Here is a 20,652-nt window from a genome sequence, read left to right as displayed (position 1 = left end):
AAAGAGTTCTCAGCTTTGAGAGAGCACTCAAGGAGAGCCAAGAGGCAGAGAGTCAAGCTGACGGCTTCTCAAATGGAGAAATCTCTCTTCACCGGGGTGGGGAGTCCGAGGCCACACCAGAAATCTAACATCTGGTCCCTGATCCAAAGGTTCTGGTTTCTGCTGACTTAAGAGACATGAGACTGGAGAAGGGGAGTGGACCTGAGCCAAAGTCTAAGGAACTCCCAAAGTGAACAGAAAGCCCCAGGCTTATTCCTGTCTCTGGAGAAGATAATAACTCCAGCCTAGAGGAAACAAAATGTGGGCAGATCCTCCATGGTGGTCATAAAAGCTCAAACCGAAATCTGAGAAGTCCCTGGTACTCCAAAGTGAGCCAATGAATCAAGGCTCTCTGCTTTAGACTTCCTCTTGGGGGCAGCTGGGTAATACAGTGGATGGAGAGCCAGACCTAGAGATGGGAGGTCCTAGGTTCAAATCTGGCCTCAGACACTTCCCAGCTGTGTGACCCTGGGCAAGTCTCTTGACCCCCATGGCCTAGCCCTTACCACTCTTCTGCCTTGGAGCCAATATACAGTATTGATTTCAAGATGGAAGGTAAGGGGTTAAAAAAATCAATTCCTCTTGCAGCAAGCTCATCAAGGGAGGTATAAATTTTTGTCTTATTTGATTTTTATTTACTTCATTCAAATCTTTGGAATTTCATGTAATTAGAACTTTTAAAAAAGTCTTAAAGAATTCTCCTAGCCATAATAGTGAGTAACTGAATGTGTTTTCTTATAAATTTTTAAAAATCCATTTTCTTCATTAGCAGGAATTCCCCTTACTCCTCTTGCCTGCCTCTAATTCAGAAAGGAAGGACACCAAAAACCCGTTACAAAGAAGACCAGTGAAGTACAACAGTCCTGTCTTGTCCATGTCCAAAAATTATATCTTCCTGCCTTTGAGTCTTTCACATTTATTAGGAGGTAGGGTAGCGTATTTCATCATCGAAGCTCTGAAGTTCCTCCCTCTGACTAGTTCAGATAAGACAGCTTCTCCCCCTGCCCCAATGCACCGGCCCCACCCGCCCCTTCCCCTGACAGAGCCTCCTCTGCTGTTTGGACTTCTCCTTGCACATCTCCACAAGGTGAGATCATTTTCCCTAACCCTTCTGGGTAAGTCCACAGGCCAGGTATTTCCCTAACCTTCCCTTTCCCTGCTGTTATGAACACGGAAATGTCAAAACTGCCCCAAGAATTTCTGTGTAATTACCCTTTTTACCCCAGTAACCCCATAGTTCAGAGGAGACTTGGGTCATCCTCCCCATATTGGAATGCGCGCGGTTCATTTCTGAGGCCAGCTTGGTGCCATCGGTAGAGCTCTGGGCCCTAATGAGGGAGATGAGTCTTCCTGAGTCCCAATCTGTCCTCAGGCACTAGTTGTGTGGCCCTGGGCAAGTGTTCCTCATCTGGAAAATGAGCTGGAGAACAAAGGAGCAAAGCCTTTCGGGATCTTTGCTAAGAAAGCCCCAAATGGGATCCCAAGACCTGGTCAAGATGGAAATGACGACAACAAAACCAGTAACTGAGGAGGGGGTGAAGTTCCTAAAGGAGATGGTTCTGAAGACAGGATTTAGTCAGTCCTCCCACCCCAAGGCGAAACAGAGCCCAACAGAATGGCTTCAGACTTCTGCCCCCCCACCATACAACCACACAAGTGTGGGCTAATCGATTGGTGAAATGTGCCCAGGATGTTCATAGAGTCGTGACTTGGACAAATCCTGCTATCGATGCAGTCACTGTGGGGATGGAGCTGTGACACGTAGCTCACAGAGTGGGCAGAGGTGAATAACACCATCCCCAGTGGGGAGTTCACAGTAAGACTCCCTAAAAGAAAACAAGTGAATGCCAGCCTAGAAGGCACTAGTCATACAGGAAGATTGAGCCCCAGGGCATCAGGAGCCCTTCAGCCATAGCCAGGTCTCTCCTATCCTCCAAGCCCTTGCTCCAGCTGGCTCATTCAAGGCCTGCCATAGAGGGAAAGGGTGCTACAGGTTCAGTATTTGGACTCACCCTTTCAGTCACCCAGGAATGGTACTATGGGGAGGTCCAAATGGAAACCCTTAGAGCAGTGATGGCAAACCTTTTAGAGACTGAGTGCCCAAACTGCATTACCCTAGACAGGGAAGGGAGGAAGCACTGCCATTGGGCACCTGGGCAGAGGGGTGGGTGATGGGAGAAATGTCCTCAGGCACATGGAGGGAGGAGGGGAGCTTGTTACTTGTGAGAAAGGCAAAGGATACCTGATAGCTTACTGTAGACTTGGAGTTGGATAGTCATCAGCTCTATCTCTACAGCTGCTTCAGCTCTCATCGGTGTTATAGGCCAGGTAGCCTCGTCCAGATGGAATGGTGTAGCATTATCAACTTTGCCAGTGGGTTTTTTTGGTGGCTAACATCCAAGTCAGGAACAGTTTTGCTTTCACCTGGCAAGGAGTTCCATATGCACATGACTCCCCAAGGAAGCTGTCACATTATGGTTGGCAGAGACCTGAAGCCTTCCCTTCCGAAGGGCACCAGAGTGAGCCACCATATTGTTGGCACAATGATTATTGCACTGGAGGCCTAGTGGCAGGAGCCCTAAATCAGAGGACAGCCCATATGAGAAACAGAGGGTGGGAAATCAAGCCCGAGAAAATCCAGAGTCCAGCGCTCTCAAGCAAGTATAGGAATAGGGTGGGAAGGGAGAGTCAAGGGGATTCCAGGTATGGTCTGAAATAAGCTACCACACTTACTTCCCCACCGTCTAAGACAGAAGTCCAGAAACTTATTGGATTCTTTAGACTTTGGAAAACCCAATTTTCTCACAGAGATTTCCTGATGGTCCCCATTTACTGTGAAGTGTGAATCAAACTTTCTTTGTCTATCAATCAGCAACTTTTAATTTAATCAACAAAAAACTGAAAACACCCCTACTTAACACTGTGGTAGCCACAAGTCCCTTTAAAAAGTCCCCACCCTCAGAAACTCAATCAGGAACTTGGGAACCCTTTTGGTAAGAGTTCACACCTTCAGAGGAGGAGAGGTGTGACTGCCACAAACACTGACCTTCCTCCCCCCACTCCCCACAGTGCTAGACAATCTGGAAGCTGTGGTTGGCCCTTGTAAAGAGGGGAAGGGACAAAAAGGACTATAAAAGTCCTGATCTTCTTCAGCCAGAGTCATCTCGGGCTCGAACCTTCAGCTTGGAGCTTCGGCTGGTGATCTGCCTCTTGGAGGTGACTCTGAACTTGGAGCTCGGCTTGTGTATCATACCAGGTATATTAGCATCTTGAAAGTATGATTCGTATATGGATATTGTATCTCATGTATTCATATACTAGACTCATGTTCATGCTACTTATTGATTATTGTATTTCCAAATCTTCAGTCCAAAGGACAGAGGAATTCCTGGGCAGGACAATAATTGCCACAGGGTCTTAGCTCCCACCTTGTTAGACCGCATTCCTTACCAAGTCCCATGTTGTCTAACCTCCCATTCTTTGATTACGGGATTATCAATTGAGCCAGTGTCAAAGCCTCTGCCATGTCACATGTTCACTCGTTATCTCCCACTCCACATTCCCAAACTCTTCAATAAAAGTTTGAGGGCACGTGTAGGTAGCGCTCCTCTCAATACCATCCGCGGGACATGGCAAGGTGTAGCCCATACTTTTGAACTCCTTGTCTCTGAGTCTTTGTTCCTTTGTCTCTCTCTTCCTCTTCGCGATCCATTTTCCCTCAGTTTCCAGTCTCCTTCTCAGGCGTCCACCCTGAATTGTTAATATGTGGGTCTCTTTAGTGTTCATTCTCTCTCCAGACAAATGGAGGTTATGCCAGGGATTGAGATCTCAAGTTCAGGCCCTAGAACCCTGCCTTCTCCACTGGCCCTCTGGATACCAATCTATAGGGACCTGGCACCTGATTGTCCAACGGTTCCACCACTACCACAAGAGAAGCATCTGCCATCAGTCTTCAACAGTCAGTAATCGGTAAGCAAAAGATGCCCCAAGAGGTAGGGGTACTGGCAAGGCCTTCCACTTGGCTGCACGTCAGACTGCCTAGCTAGGATGCGAGAGCTTGAAGCTTTTCAGCTACCCAAGTTCCTAGGCAATGGCCATGGATATGGTCAAGTAATGTGGGAGCTGAAGAGCATAGGGCTGACCAGGCAAGGATTTTGCTGATGCCAGTCGCTCTCATTACATACAGCTGCGAATGAGTCACGTCGGTACCCACCAGAGATATATGCTAAAAGACCAAGTTAGAGCGGATACAGAAAATAACCGAGGCTAGAGTGCGCGTCTAGGAGCACTTTGGATATTTAGGTGGCGAAGTCATGCTGGGTGGGTGACAAGGCCATACTATCTCTCTAAGAGCAGACCCAAGCAACCCTCCACCTGTCTCCAACCTAAGGGAAATGAAACTCCCATTTCAAGGTGAGAAGGCTGTATCGATTGCTGGACACTACATCCCTCTGCATGGGACCATCCACGTCAGGTGTCCAACGTCCCTGAAGCTGTCAGGTCTTTGACAAAAAAGCCTGCCCTAGAACAGGACCACTTTGTCCCCTGGGTTCCTGGCTCCAGGCTGCAGGAAGATTTCTCAACAATAATGGGCTGCTTGTGGACGTAGTTCTGACTGAGCCTCAGTGATTCTTCTTCCCCTCTCAGACGACTCAATAGTCCCTGGAGAAGGAGCTCACAGGCACCCTTCTACTGGCTGACCTCCTTTGCTTTGGAATGGCTCGAAGAATTCCATCCCAGAAAGAAGCTGAGAAACAAGGGAGAGTATTTGGGGAGGAATCTTGCTTTCCACTACCACGGCTGAGGGGAAATTGTTGCTACGTATGTCTATTTACACTGCAGAAAGGAGATTCTTTAGTTCGCTGGGTGGTAAATCTCCGTCACTGACTGAGAACTGAGAAAGAAAGGTTTAGCCTTCCACACACGACACTATAACGGGGCAAAATCCTCCTCTGAGGAAGGTCTCAGGGATGGGAAGGTTTTGGCAAGTGGACCAGGAAATGCTGAGTGGGAGGTACAGGGTACAGGGAGATCCTAGTACAAGTAGGATCATAAGGCCATTTGTCACTCTACTGTAGATGGCCCTGATGCAAGAGCCCTAAGGTCCTTCCGGCTGGTCTAGTTCATCATCACTACTTTTCTAGTAGGAGCCCCTATGTGAATTCAAAGATGTGGCATCCATCACTCACTCTTCATTTGGACAAGACTGTGGGGCAAGGAGACATCTTTCTGGAGGGTGAATTACTCTGTATTCCTCTACTAATCCCCCCCCCCTTCTCCTACCTATCCATAACAAGCTAAGAAGGTCATCTAGAAGAACGGTAGTTCTTGACACCAAGGGTTGGTATGTGATAGCACAGCAACTTCCTGAATCAACTCCATTTTCCTGATAGCTTCCTCCAAACACAGCTTCCTTTAGCCACACGTTCCCTAGTAGGTTCTCTGATGAAGCTTCTTCCACCCATGAAAGCCAGCATAGCTTCTTCCTAGTCCCTGGCAAATAAGAAGTCCAAGCTGTATGGGGGGGGGGGGTGTCTCTCAGGCTTGGCGGATAAGCCTCTATGCCCTAACTAGGCTTGGTGCCAGACGGAGGCGAGGAAAGCTATGCAGACAGAAGCGAGGTAACATCATATTCTTATGGCATATTCCTGCTGTGTTGGAGCAAAATAGAAACCCTACTTTGTTGAATGTTCAGTGACTCGACCCCAATATTAACCTGATCGAAGAGGGCCCCTCCTACAAGGCCAAAGAAGCAAGCAAATAATTCCCCTTAAAATAACTGCTCTGCTTAGTGAAAATACACTTCCTCTAGTTCTGAGGTATCTTACTAGGTCTAAGCTTTGGTGAAATTTCAGGAAATAAAAAATTGATCTCCTTGTCATATTTCCAGATTTGGTGGCCTCTAAAAGATGCAATGAATTAATGTTCAAAATTCACTTCTCAAGAGCAGCTGGATAGTTCAGTGGATTGAGAGTCAGGCCCAGAGACGGGAGGTCCTGAGTTCAAGTCTAGCCCCAGACATTTCCTAGCTGTGTGACCCTGGGCAAATCACTTGACCTCCCCCCCCCCCCATTGCCTAACCCTTACCACTCTTCTGCTTTGGAACCAATACACAGTATGGATTCTAAGATGGAATGTAAGGATTTTCAAAAAATTAGTAAATAAAAAATGTTAATTTAAAAAATGTCTGGTCCAGCACTATCACTATTAGGTTTGTACTCCAAAGAGATAATAAGAAAAAAATTGTACAAAAATACTCATAGCTGTGTTCTTTGTGGTGGCAGAAAACTGGAAGATGAGGGGCTGCCCTTGATTGGGGAGCGGCTGAATAAACATAGTATATGATGGCGATGGAGTACTACTGTGCTCTAAGGACTGAAGATCTGGAGGAATTCTACAGGAACCGGGAGAACCTCAATGAACTGATGCAGAATGAGCCGAACCAGAGGAACGTTGTACACAGAAAGTACAACATCGTAGAACAATCCGTTGTCAATAGATGTTGCTACTAGTAGCCAGGCCACTCCTGAAGGACTTACGGGGAAGAAGGCTGCCCACAGTGACACAAAGAACTGTGGGAGCAGAAATGCAAAAGCAAAATGTAGGACATCACTAATTACATGCATATGTGGGCATGTGATTTGGCGGTTTGGGCTTTAAAAACCTGCTCTGGACCCAAAATGAATAATATGGGAATGCCTATCGAGAGATACCATTTGTACAACCCAGTACATGGAAGCATGGAAAAACAGTTAAACATAAAATTGTTTAAACAACTACAAAACAAAAGGGAAGGGAAGGTTTTTAAAAAGCTACATTTGTATATGAAAAGCCTTATTTTTAAAATAAAACTTTCCACTCTTACAAAAACTGTAATGAAGAGAATTAAAGTCTGCTATAGGAGCAATGGCCACTGAACTCTGATTGCCTGGTCCTTGGAACTGACACTGAGATAGAAAGCAATGGTTTAAAGCAGTCTCGAGTCTTCGATAAACTCCGTGGGACCGTCCTCTATGAACTCCTTGGGAGGGTCTGTTTGTCTCTCTTTCCCATAAAAGGCGCAGGACCTTACACTCAGTGAGCAGCACACAGTCCATGTTTCAAGTTCTAATAAGTCACAGTGAAATGCTAAGTCCTACACTCAGATCCGAATGTCAGAAACAAGAACGAAACTCCAACATGAGAGATTTAACTGACCACCATTTCGGATGGGAAAAACCGAGGAGTTTAGGCCAAAGGAAACGATAGGCACTTTATTGACCACACCTCGTCTATTCTTTGCAGTCCTGGGCATATTTTAAGGAAAACAATGACCCAAACTGCAGAGTACAACAAGGAAGGAGATCAGTTTCTACGATCTAGAAAGACTTGAAGGAAGAAAGAAGAGCAGGCACGGAGTGGAATGTGATAGCGGATATCTGAAAGATGGCCATATGCTTTGGGAAGGATTTCGATGAATTCTTCTCGGCTCCAGAAAACAGGCCCAGGATAAATCCCCACTTCGGGTAGGACGTTTTCCCAACCCCTCTTAATGCTAGTGCCTTCTCTTTTATTTCCTATTTGTACATAATTATTTATATGTTATGGGTCAGCTAGATAATACAGTGGATAAACTGCCATAACTCGAGTCAGGAAGACTCATCTTCCTGGGTACAAATTTGACCTCAGACACATACTAGCTGTTGTAACCCTGGGCAAATCACTTAACCCGCTTTGCCTCAGTTTCCTCATTTATAAAATGAGTTGGAGAAGGAAATGGCAAACTACTCCCGTATCTTTGCCCAAAAAATCACAGATGGAGCCACAAAGAATTGAACAGGACTAAAATGACTGAACAACAAAAACGTGGGTGTGGTCTTGCCCATTCGCTCGTGAGCTCAAGGGCAGGGATCATCAGCTGCTTGTTCTTTGTGTTCCCATAGCTCAGCAGAGTCAAGTGCCTGATGCACAAAATATTGGACCAAATTCCAACTAACTCATCAGGTGGGAAGAAAAAGAATTCCGATTGATCCAGGGAAGAACTTAAGCTGTCCAAACCCAAAATGGATTGCCTTGTAATGAACTAAACAGCTGATTGCCTACAAACGTTCAGCGGCTTGGTAGCCGTCTAACCAGGAACACTGTAGAGGGCTTTCCTGGACGATTAGTTGTTGATTTGAAATAATGATTAACGACGTGGGGTAGGAAGCAGAATGACAACTCCAAAGCCTTTATTCTGCAAGTCAGAAGCCGAGGGTCAATTTTATCCTCACAACAACCCTGAGAGAAGAGCTCTTACTCCTATAACTCTGCAGAGAAGAGAACTGAAGCAGCCACCAATTGAGGCGCACAAAGATGGTGTCTGTGAATAGATCTGAGCTCCAGGCTCTTCTTGAGATCGGGTCCATTATGCCACCTAGCTCCCACCTCTTAAGCAATTCAGCGCTCGCTGCGATTAACCGAATAATGGCCCTCATGTAGCCTGTCACTTATTTCCCAGGCAATAACAAACAGCTGTAAGTCCCAGCCACCGATGGTACCAGATCAGTCTACGGGGGCAGTCTTCTGGCAACGAGGCTGGTCACAGTGCAATCATTCAGCAGTGGAAACTGATGAAGCGAGTTTGCAAAGTATTTTTTCCAGCTTCTACTGGGATGGGGAGAGCAACAGAAAAGTGGGGAGAGTGAGGATTTATTCTTATTTCTCTCAATTCTTCAACATGCCTGTAACGCGATGAGACTGACGAGGAGCCCTTGCTCTCACCCATCTTTTTCCATGGAGCTCCATGAGAGGCCTTCCCAGGATGCTGAGGCACTCGCTCCATCTTTTGTCATTGAAGATAAATCAACGGCTGTTGTTCAGTCGAATCGCTCTGCTGAACTCTGCATGCAACTCTGTGGAGTTTTCTTGGCATCATTACTGAAGTAGTTGGCTACTTCCTTCTCCAGGTCATTTTACAGATGAGGAAATCAAGCTGAATGTGGTCACGTAACTGGCCCAGGGTCACACAGTTGTAAATGTCTGGGACTAGAGTTGAACTCAGGTCCTTGATTCTAGGGCTGGAGCTCTATCCACTGGACCACCCAGCTGCCCCAAACCAACAAAGCACGCATCAGTCAGGCTGTTCTCTGTCAGCAGATTCTTCATCTCCTATCACTTACTCAGTACTAACTTGGGACTCCCACCAGCCACAATCTGCCACACTGCGCTCTGCACGCCCCTCAGCCGTAATGCCTTGGAAACTGTGCTGGTCCCCCATTCAAAGCCCTGCAGAGCTGCTGGCAGAGGTTTTACAAAACCAAAGCATCTCCTCTCTCTCCCCAGCTAGATCTTGGTCAGGAATATTGAGGGAAGGCGTAAGCCGAACAGTGGTCAGGCTTACGCAGTACCAAACTACCCTGGAAGAGGAGCACCCTGAAAATGCCCACTCCAATAAGCACGTACCAAGTATTTACCTCTGAAGTTGCTTCAGCCCTCTTCCCAAGCTTGTGACGCACGGCAATAGAGGCGAGCCCATATACCTGATAGACTAACATTCCGATGCTGGAAGAAGCAGCCAATAGTAAGTGTTCTCAGCTGCTCGAAGGAAAGGGATGGGAGACGGGAGCAGGGCTTTGTAGAACAGAAAATGTGCTCAACGCGGCCCTCAGAGGCGGAGGCTATGGGGGTCCAGAGCCCAAGTCCTGGAGGAAAGGGCCCTGGGCATCAGTCTGGAGGAAGTCATCTCCCTAGAAAGACACCCAAAGTTAATGGCCTGACCTTTCCAATCCTCCATCTTCCAGACCCTCCAAAGGAAGTAAGGTCATGCTAGCTAATAGTCCAGCCATGCAAGGCCAAGAGAGGAGGAAAGCTGCCCAAAGGAGAGAAGAAAGGGCTGTCACTAAGGGATTAAAAAGGACACAAGGGGAGAAAAAATTAAGTCTAGGGAACTTAAAAGAAGAAAGAGAAGTGAAATGGCAATGGGAGAAGAAGAAGTTGCAACAGATTATCACCTACCTCCCACATTCTTTTTTTTTTTTTAAATCCTTACCTTCTGCCTTAGAATCAATACTCTGTATTAGTTCCAAGGCAGAAGAGTAGAACCCAGGGTCACACAGCTAGGAAATGTCTGAGGCCAGATTTGAATTTAGGACCTCCCATCTCTAGGCCTGGCTCTCCATCCACTGAGCCACCCAGCTGCCCCACTCCCACATTCTTAAAATGTGCAGATCTTAAAAAATAAATAACTCAAAGATATTTATGATCAACAATATATTGGTATGAGTTTACACTGGCACATCCTGTCACGGAGGTGAGAAGAAAGAGCATTCCAAGCATGGAGGAAAGCCAGTGAAAATACCCATTGCCAAGAGATGGAATATCTTATATAGAGACAGAAAAGAAGTATGAGATGAGAGTGGAAAGAAAGAAAACGGGATGGGGGAGAGGCAGGTATCAGGTTATACAAAGCTTTGAATGTCAGTCCGTTTCCTTTTTTGATCCTGATGGGAATTACTAATGGAAGGGGCATTTTAGGAAGACCAACCAGCAAGCCACTGTAATAATCAGACATGAAGAAACGATTGCCTATACCGGAGAGATGGCAGTGTCCGAGGGGCATATTTGAAATATTCTATGAAGGTAAAACCCATAGCTTTTGGCAAGAATTCGGGATATTCGGGGTGTGGAAGAGTGAGGATTCAAGAATAATAATAATAAGAAGAAGAAGAAGAAGAAGAATTCAAGAAGTTAAAAGTCAGGATGACTAGGTTGATTGGTGGTGCCTGCTTAGTAACAGGAAAGATTAGAAGGAAGTAGAAGTTGGGGATGGGAGTGGTGGGGACCTCTTGAGTTTAAGATGCTCATAGGTTATCCAATCAGAGATTCCCAAAGAGCAGCTGGTAAAGGGAGAATGGAGATCAGGGGAGACTGCAGTTGGAATAGACAGACTTGAGAATCATTGAGTCCGTGAGGGTTTATGAGGTCACTAAATGAAACAGCATAGAGAAGGCCCAGTGTAGTCATGTGGTACCTTCTTATTAGTAATCGTGACCTGCATAAAGATGCTGCAAAGGAGAGCAGGCAGGAGCACTCAGACAGAGAGGAGGAAAACTAGAAAACAATAGTGTCCCACAGATCTCAAAAGAGTCTCCAAATAATGGTGCAGAAGGCTAAATGAAAAGAGGTCAAGAAGAATGAAAAAGCCATCCGATTTGGCGATTGAGGGAATGTTGTTAACTTTGGAGAATAGTTTCTTTTCAATTAGGTCAAAAGCTAAACTGTGGAGAGTTCGGAAGGAAGTGAGAGAAAGGGAAGTAGAGGTACTTGCTGTAAATGGCTTTTGCAAGGAGTTTAGTGAGGATGGGTTGAACAAGAGAGCTTTTTTTGAGAATGAGGGAGACAAGGGCATGTCTGTAGGCTGGACAGAAACCACCAGGACAGTTTGAAGAAAATCATAGTGGAGGAGATAAAGGAGGCCCTCTATTAGAGGAGGGATAAAATGGGATCACTTGTACAGGTAGAGGGGTCCATTTTGTCAGAGAAAACTGCTACCTCTTTATATCAGATAAGATGGAAGAAAGACATGATGCCAAAAGGCATAAGAATAACGTGAGATTAAGGCCAGGGAGAAAAGAGAGCTCTTGGTGAATGCCTTCAGCCTTTTCAGTAAAGCATGAGACAAAGTTCACAACTGAAAAGGTTGGCATAGATGGAGTCGTGGGAGATAGGAGGATGAAAAGGACTGGAAGAGCTACTAGGGCGAAGAGAATGTCTTGTAGCACTGAGGCTGCAGTTGAAGTTATGTAACATAAATCTGCTGTAAACTGTCATGGTAGGAGTCATCCAAGGCTGAGGCTTTAGTCAGGTACTATCAGACATAAAGGAGACAAGGAACTCAGGAGAAGAGGAGGGGATTGAGGTGAAGGGGTTCACCAAGGGGTCAATGTGAGGAAAGGAGTAGAGGGTAGCTAGTGTAAGGGTAGTGGCCCAGCAGAGAAAGCGAAACACAAAAGACATAATCTCTATATGTACATATTGTTTGTCAGGTGATGCCTTCTGTGGGGCAGGGAGGGGAGAGATTGAGAAACCTGGAAATAAATTCTATTTCTAAAAAAAGCCTTCTATTAAGTGATTGCAGGTATCATCCAGTTTGTTGCGGAGGACGAGGAGGTGAAAAATGTATGACTTAACTAAATCAACATGTACAGCCAACTCTGGTTATCCTGTGTTATTTATTCTACAAAGTTCCAGTAAACACTGAATTAGCAAAGACTGAATCATTGTTCACCAGGGAAAAACAAGGTTAGGTTCCTTGGAGTGTCCGATTACACCATTTACTTTAAGCACTCTCAGGAGTGGCCTCAACACATTTTCTCTTCCTTTTTCTGGCTTTCCCATATTGTTGATTTATTAACATCAAAATCACTACCAACAGACTGAAGGAAGCTTATGGAACACTCCCTGCATAGAACTTCAGCACTATGCTTGGGGGCCATTCTAAAAGAAACCAACAAAAGGGGCAAAAATGAAAGAAAAACCCGGCACTAAACTTGGACTTTGAAAGGGACACATGATTACAGAATGGGAACTAAAGCAAGAAGGCTGAGCATTGCCTTCTTTGGCATAAGCTGGTAACATGTCCATTAGATGAATCCAATTGTTCACTGAGCACATTTGCAAATGACCACTAAAGCATTAAAAACACTGATTTGGGGGATACGAGGAAATTCTAGCAAGTAGACAAATTCACAGATACAAAATCTGCCAATAATGAGAGTCAACTGCACTTTAGGTGGACTTATGAGAGGACACAGGTTTACATAAAGAAGTTAAAGAGTCAAAGGCTCATGTACTACAAAGAACCCCATAACACCAACATATTATGAATACGTCCTTCAAAAGAGATTTAAAAAGAGCTGCAAAGAGGGCTGTAAGAAAGCCACTTCCTAAAACTACAACGAGAGTTATTCATTGAATGAATTGCATTGAAAAATCACCTAAGGATCCTCTCTAAATGGACCTCTCTTGTTTTTTAGCATTTAAAAAAAAATCAATGAATACCAAAGTGAACAAAGCATAAAAGCCATTTGTCACTCAAGTACATCATCAATGAACAGTTTCAAAGAAAAAACAATTTGAAGGATTTCATAAGTGAAGGATTTCATACAACAAGAAAAAGAAATTGGTTGTCATGTCACCAAGGCTATAACTAACAATGGCTTTACTTGAATCTACATAACTATAAAAAATCTAAAGCAGTAGTTTTTAACTTGGGATCCATGAATTTGTCTCTGGAGAGAGAGAGACAGAGAGAGAGAGAGAGAGAGAGAGAGAGAGAGAGAGAGACAGAGAGAGACAGAGAGACAGAGAGAGACAGAGAGAGACAGAGAGAGACAGAGAGAGACAGAGACAGAGAGACAGAGACAGAGAGAGAAAGAGAGACAGACAGAGACAGAGAGAGAGACAGAGAGAGACAGAGACAGAGAGGACAGAGAGAGGAAGAGACAGCAACAGAGAGAGACAGAGAGAGAGAGAGACAGAGACAGAGACAGAGACAGAGAGACAGAGAGAGAGAGAGAGAGACTGACTCCTTTGTAATCCTATGTATTTTTTTTTTTGCATTTAAAAGTGCTGATATTCAGAGAAGGGATGCATAGATTTCACCGAAGGGATCTAACACACACACACACACACAGAGTTTAAAACTCCTGAAAGACCTCCAGCATGTTTGATGTACTTGTCGTGACTTCCTGACTTTAAGCTGCCTACTTTCAATTCCTTTTCCTGTTGGCCATTCAATTAACCATTCCAATTCTACTGGGAAATATTAACTATTACAAAATCCTTTCGATTATCTCCATATTGGTTCACAATTCAAATGTCAGAATGCTTGTCTTAAGTAAGAATTGCTTACTTCGCCTGATTTCTAGTCCCGTCACTGAGTTCTTGCATGGGCTACTAGATTAATCTCAAGTAACTCAATCTCCATGTCCCACAGCAGTCGGTCAATAAGCATTTGTTCAGCTTCCTTCTCCTTAAACCCTCTACAGCCTCTGGCACTTTGGATCAGTCCTACTCTTTTCTCTCCAGATTCTCAGGACATCACTTTCTTCTGGTTCTCCTGCCTATCTAATTACTCCTCCTCTCTCTACTTGGCTGAATCCTCTCTCAGATCAGACCCTTTTAACTATAGGCATCTCTTAAGAGTTCTGTCCTGGTCCCTCGTCTCTTCTCCCTCTATATTTCATTCGGTTAGCTCATCGGGCCCCCTAGATTTAATTATCATCTCTAGGCTCCTGATTCTCAAATCTTCCTTTTCTGTAGAGAGAATTCACTCCCCAAGGCTCGTCCAAACCAGCTCATCTTACCCAGAACACCATTTTTTGTGCTTAATGCTGCATGAACGCTGCATGAATGGATGTGAATGCTCATGCCAGAGGGGTCAGAAGAAAAAAGTTTTGGGGGCAGCTGGGTAGCTCAGTGGATTGAGAGTCAGGCCTAGAGATGGGAGGTCCTAGGTTCAAATCTGATCTCAGACTCTTCCCTGTGTGACCCTGGCCAAGTCACTTGATCCCCATTGCCTAGCCCTTACCACTCTTCTGCCTTGGAACCAAAACACAGACAGGGGTTTAAAAAAAAAGTCTAATGATGACATCCCTTACTTGGTAAATTCCAGTAACTCCCAGTTGCCTACAGCAGAAAATACAAACTGCTCCATGGCGAGTCCTTCATTACCTAGCCCCTTCCTACTTTTCCCTTCTTTTTACACTCTCCTTACTTACTATTCTCTCATCTAGTGACATTGGCTTCCATGCTCTTTCTCAAAGAAGACACTCCAATTCTCAGCTCTGCGTATTCTCCCTAGCTATCCTCTATGCCGAGAAGGCTCCCCCTCCACTGCTGACGACTGATCTCCCTGGTTTCCTTTGAATCCCAATGAAAATCCCACCTTCTAGAAGAAGATTTCCCTAACCCTTCTTAATTCTAGTACTTTCCCTCTTTTAATTCCCATTTTATTTCATGCCTCCTTATCCTGTAGATAGCTTCTTTAGTATATCTTTGTTTGCATGTTGTCTCCCTCCTTAGATTATAAATTCCTTGAGGTCTTTTGCCTCTTTTTTTTCAAGAGAATGGAATTTAGATACCGTCTATCTGGAAATGATGGGCTCTGGCAACAGATTGTATATGTAGGGTAAATGGGAAAGACACTGAGGCTGTGAATATAGATTACTATATTCTATTATGGCAGTATCCATTTGGAGTCCTCTGGTATTGACTACAATCCTTTCCACTGAACTCCTACATTCAGGCTTCCTAGTCACTTAAAATTTACCTTACTTAACCCCATCATGTTTTAGCATGAGCCTAGTACAACTTTTTTTTTAACCCTTACATTCTGCCTTAGAATCATTACTGTGTATTGGTTCTAAGGCAGAAGAGTGGTAAGGGCTAGGCAATGGGGAATCAAGTGACTTGGCCAAGGTCACACAGCTAGGAAGCGTCGGAGGCCATATTTAAGTAGGACCTCCTGTCTCCAGGCATGGCTCTCAATCCATTGAGCCACCCAGCTGCCCCCAGCCTAGTATAATTTTGAAGAATCTAGTATTCATGTTGCTGAATTGTTCTCTGATGTTCTATGTTGTAAGAAGTAAAGGAATCTCTGGGCCATGATTCTGAGCTGAAAACTGGCAAATAGAGTCAGTGGCCTCCTCACTCCAGTTTGTGATGACAGGTATCTTGTGGACGTTCACAACTGTTAAGGCTTTCAACAATTGATACAAATCATCGATTAACAAAATCCACATACTCAAAAGTATGTTAGTTAATAGTTATAAATTCTAGCACAAGGTCCAAGCAATTTACTGAGCATGTAACTGGCACCTTCAGAAAATCATTCTTAAGGAGAGACAGAAAGGTAAACAAAGTCCTCTTTCTGAGCCGTCAAGTCTGAGGACCCTGCTACTGACATATCCCTAGGAAAGCAGTCCTAGTAATAAATTGCCAATTTACAGCTCTGTGATTGCTTCTGTTATCTTTATTAAGGTTCCAAAGATAGTAAAAGAGGTCTACTTCCCATACAAAGCTTTATGGCAGGAACTCTTAAGCTAATAGTAAATTAGCAGCCGCGACTAGCCTCTACTGTCTAAAGGTTTATAGAAGGTGAATTCATTTCATACTAAGTGATATCAAAAGCCATTAAATGAAATAAATGCTAGTTGAGCTCTTCAATGTACCCCAGTGTCATTTCCTCTGTAGGTCGGAGGCTCATCTATTTCCTTCCCAAACTTTACTCCACCCTTTCAAATGGCCGAGGCACCCTAGTGAGGCAGGCAGGCAGGCAGTAGAGTGGAGATGGTGGACCCTGGGGTAGAGGTCGGGAGACCCTTGAAATCTGTCCTCAGGTACTTGGTTCTGCGTGCCTGGACAAGTCAGTTGGGCCTCTTTTTCTCAGTGTCCTCAGCTCTGCCATGAGCTGGAGAAGGAAGGGCCAACAGCTCCAGGATCTCTGGCAAGAAAACCCCAAAGAATTAGGGCAGAGAATTGACTGAAATAAGGAATCGCCGCTCTGAGCCACATAGTTGGGGCAGCAGGTGGCCCCGCAAGTGGATAGAGTGCTGGACCCACAAGTCCGGGCACTACTTAATCCAAACCTTAAGACCAGACTGAAGTGGAAGGCTCTGGATTCAAATAGGCTCATTTTAAAGGGACCTTCAGAGAAGTCACTTAATCTCTTGAGCCTCGGTTTCTTGATATGTAAAAGGACGGGGTTGGACTGGGTGAATTTGGACTTCCTTCCACCTCTCAAAACCACATCTCATATATTGGTTACTTACTAAGCAGAGGGTATATGGGGTATATGTTCAGGGAGGGGTAGTATCTCTGGTATGGAGGGCTTGTCATGCCCTCTTAGGGCAGCTCTCCAACCTCTGACCCCCACCTGACACCCAGCTCTCACTTGTGGCTCCCAGTAGCTGCTAGCATGCGGCAGCGGCCACACCCCAGGCAACGGCTTCGACAGGCCAGCTAAACCTTGTGAGGGTAGCCATCGGGTCCTCGACCCCTGGTGAACTAGGGCCTTGCTCACCCAGCATGTGAAGAGTGCTTTGGCCGAACAGATGGAAGAAACCAACAAGAAGGTTCAACGGCTGAGATGGCGACGCAGCAAAGCACTGTGGAGTGCTCAGGGCGTGTTGGAGCACAAAAGACAACACGGCCATCCAATGCCACTGAGGAAGTCTCCAGGTTTAACGACTTTTCGTGCCACTGGACCCAGGCTTCCAACGCCGAGAGAGTGGGACTGTCTCTGTGCATCGGCTTTTCCACTTAAATCTTCACGCACAAGTGTCTTTGTGCACAAAAACGCACAAACACAATCGTCATCCTCGGTTACCGAGACACTACTACTACTACTACTAAGCAGAGGGTGCCTTTGAGCAGCTATCAGAAGCTACCAAACTTCCACCAGTCCACCGTCCTTCCCTGCAAGGTTGCTCCAGCTATTCAGCTTAACCTGCTGTTTCTAACCCTTTACCTTGGGTCTTAGAATCCATAAGAAGTGGCACTGCCAAGGCAGAAGAGTAGGCAGGAAATGACACTGGGGTGCATTGAAGAGCTTAACTTGAAGAGTAAATAGGCAGCTGGGGTTTAGTTCCCTTCCCAGGATCATAGAGCCAGGAGGTCAAATTTGAACCCAGGACTTCCTGTTTCTAGGTCTGGCTTTCTGAACTGCCTCAGATTAGCCTGAGGGGGGACAATGGGAAGAGTGTCATTTGAAATGAGGCAAAAGGAAAATTCAGCATCATGGCTGGTACCACAGCCTACACAAGAGGAGAGTTTGCAAGGCAAATAAGGGTTCAAATCTCGTGTCATCTACAGTCTGATGCTGGGACCCTGGCCAAGACACTGGAACTCAGGACTTTTAAGCAATTCCCTTCAAAGTATAAGTGACCGAACTTAGAGATCTGCAGAGGGGAGTTGCCTTGCCGAAAGGTTCCCTGAAGTCACAGGGCCTGAGGAAATAAGTATATCAAAATGAGCCATTTCACTCCAGGTCAGGTCGACATTTCGGTTCAGAACAATTCGCTGAGGCCATCAGTCAGCCTTAACCGTAGCCTGAGGTGATTGAATCCGGAGTTAGAAAGATCCAGGGTTCAATTCCCGCCTCAGACATGGATTAAGTGGAGACCGTGGGCAAGTCACTGGACCTGGGTTATTGGGGGGATACAATGAGGTAATATTTGTACAGCGCCTGGCATGTAGCAAGCAGGTGGTTAAATGCTGGTTCCCTTCCTTCATTACCCCCCTGCTAAGGCAGGGATTCGGAATAGACCCACAAGGGGGGCAGGGGGGAGGGAACACATGAATACGCACTTGCACACGTACACCCCTTTCCCAAAAGCTGGTCTCTGACCCCAGAGCAAAGGGCCACGGATGGCAGCCGCGGGAACACTCCCAGAAACATGTAGCCGTGGGCTGCAGCGTCCCAGAGAGACTTGGGGAAACCCTTCGGAAGCGCCCGTCGGAGAACTCTCCCCGTCCGGTCCTCCACTCAGAGGGCTGCAGTATCGCTCCGCTATTCGGGCGGGAAGTCAGCTCGAAGCGGAACTAGGCACACAGGCTCCTCGGCAAAGGAGGGCGCTTCTGGGTCTCCCCCTTTAAAGGGCCAGCCTGAACCCCTTCCAAGGGGCGGTTTCACAGGGGGGGAGCGGAAAGCAGACAAAGGCCGTTTGGAAGGAAGTCAATGGCATTCCTCCTGGCCGGAGATTAGCTTATTGGCAGTCCAGCCTTTTCTGATTCGATCACGTAACTCAACACCTCTGAAAGGCTCCCTCCGACCAGCAAACGAACCGAGATTGAAGCAGAGGCGGGTCCTTTCAGTGACCCCCCTTTGCCCCCCCCCCCCGCCGCCTTCACACGGAGCCCCCACAAGGGCTGGAGGACAACGTCCGTTTGAACGAGAGTTAGCCGGGGCCAAGGGAGACGTCGAGGTCCCATTCCCCGGAGCCCTTCGGAGGAGGAGGCTCCGCCAGCATCGGGCAGGTTGCTAAGTGACCTCTAAAGGTAGCGCGGACTAAAAAGCCGCAGCGCCCCACCGAACGGCCGGGGCATCTTCGCCTGCCCAGACTTTCCGGCGAGAAACAACCCGCCGAGCCAGAAAAGCGAGTTCTCCCCTTCGCTGCTAGTCCCCGAGGTGGCAGAGGGGGAGAGCGTGCCCGCCCGTCCTCACCCACCAGGAAGTAAGTCGGGCTCCTTCTCGGGCAAAGTGACCCGCAGCCAGAGCCACACTCCTTCCCTAGGCCAAAGGACACATGGATGGAGGGAGGCTTCCTCCGCCGAGCGTTAGCCAGCCAAGCCTCGGGCTTCCCACGAGCCGTGCCCAGACAGACAGACAGACAGACAGACAGACAGACAGACAGAAGGTGGGTGCAGAAAAGGCTCCCAGAGCGGTGAACACGGAGAGGGGCCGGGGCAGCTGGAGCTCAGCGAGGGACCGCAGCGTCGGACCAGAAGGGCTCCTCCCGCCCCCTCCCTTCTCGCCGCCCCAGCCAAACCCCGCAATGATCTCGGGGCTGGAAGCACCTCCTCATCAGCCTGCGCGCTTGGGAAGGAGCCCTGGGCTCGTGGGGCGGCCAGCAGCGCCCGCAATCTGGCTGCACCCGCTGGGAGTCACAGCCTGGACCCGAGACTCCAGAGGCACCAGCGAAGCAGCTCTCCGGGGGCGCCCCCAAGCCCCAGCCGGCACCCGGAGATCCCTTTTCTTTTCTCCCCGGGGATCACTTACCTGCGGCGGGGACTGAACCCGACCCCACCCCGGCCCAGCACAGGTGAACTCACTCAACTCCCCCAGCTCCGGAGCCTCCGGCTACTTCCTCCTCCGCCTCCTTTCTTCCTCCTTCCTAGGCTCCCACCCCGCGGGTTCTTTTACCTGATAGGTGGCGCCCCGCCTCACAGAGCTCCGCACCACCGGGAATGGCCGGAGGACATCCCAGGACTGGGCGCTGGGGGCCGAACTTCATTTTTCTTGGGACCAGCCTGTGAACTGCACAGGGACCCGGGAAGAAGAGAGGAGAGCGGCGGTGGGCTTTCCTACTGCCCCCAGATTGGGAATACCGAGGAAGTGGGGCAAGCAAGCAGCCATCACCCTCTGCCTCAGTTGCCCAACTGCACTTTGGGAGCTGCTGAGGCTTTGACCATCTGAACAAAATGGCTCGAGGTCGTCAGCTGGGCTTTGGAGAGCCTCTGGTTTGCCCCGGCCCCGAGAACTCGCCCCGGGGAAGCCTGGGCTGAGACTGAAGCGCAGACCCCAGGGGACTCAAGGAATCCCAGTTTAGGCAGGACTAGCAAATGGCCCCCTTTTTGTCCTGGCAATGTCTGCCATTGCGTCAGTCCTCTCTCGGGCAGCCCAGGCCGTAGTTGGCCCTTCCCTGTGGTGTGCATCGGACAGCATCAGCCAGTCCCCGAGGATCCCGTCCTGGACTTCTGGGTTCCTCCTGGCTGTTGAGGTCCATCAATCGTCCTTCCCTGTGCTGAGCTCCCCAAGGACAGACGGACGGACGGAGGCCCGGGTTCTAGTGGCCTTTGGAGGTGATCCTCACAGACAGGCTGTTCCCCAGTCCCAGAGCCTTTTAGACTCCGGATGGCAGCCAAGTCGCT

General features: G+C 47.4%; 1 protein-coding gene across 2 annotated transcripts in view; it reads right to left on the bottom strand.

Moving 5' to 3' along the window:
* Positions 1-19,927, bottom strand: part of TMPRSS2 (transmembrane serine protease 2) — a 119,143-nt gene extending 99,216 nt beyond the window's left edge. The window contains exon 1 of one of the 2 annotated variants that reach the window (XM_056825952.1): positions 19,834-19,927. The gene's annotated coding sequence lies outside the window, so the exon portion shown is untranslated. Of the gene's footprint in view, positions 1-19,780 lie in introns of both variants that reach the window. The other variant, XM_056825951.1, reaches the window with a different exon arrangement.
* Positions 19,928-20,652: the final 725 nt, after the last annotated feature.

Source organism: Monodelphis domestica, chromosome 4, assembly GCF_027887165.1.
Source record: "Monodelphis domestica isolate mMonDom1 chromosome 4, mMonDom1.pri, whole genome shotgun sequence".
NCBI lineage: Eukaryota > Metazoa > Chordata > Mammalia > Didelphimorphia > Didelphidae > Monodelphis > Monodelphis domestica.
This window is presented reverse-complemented; position numbering and strand designations above follow the sequence as displayed.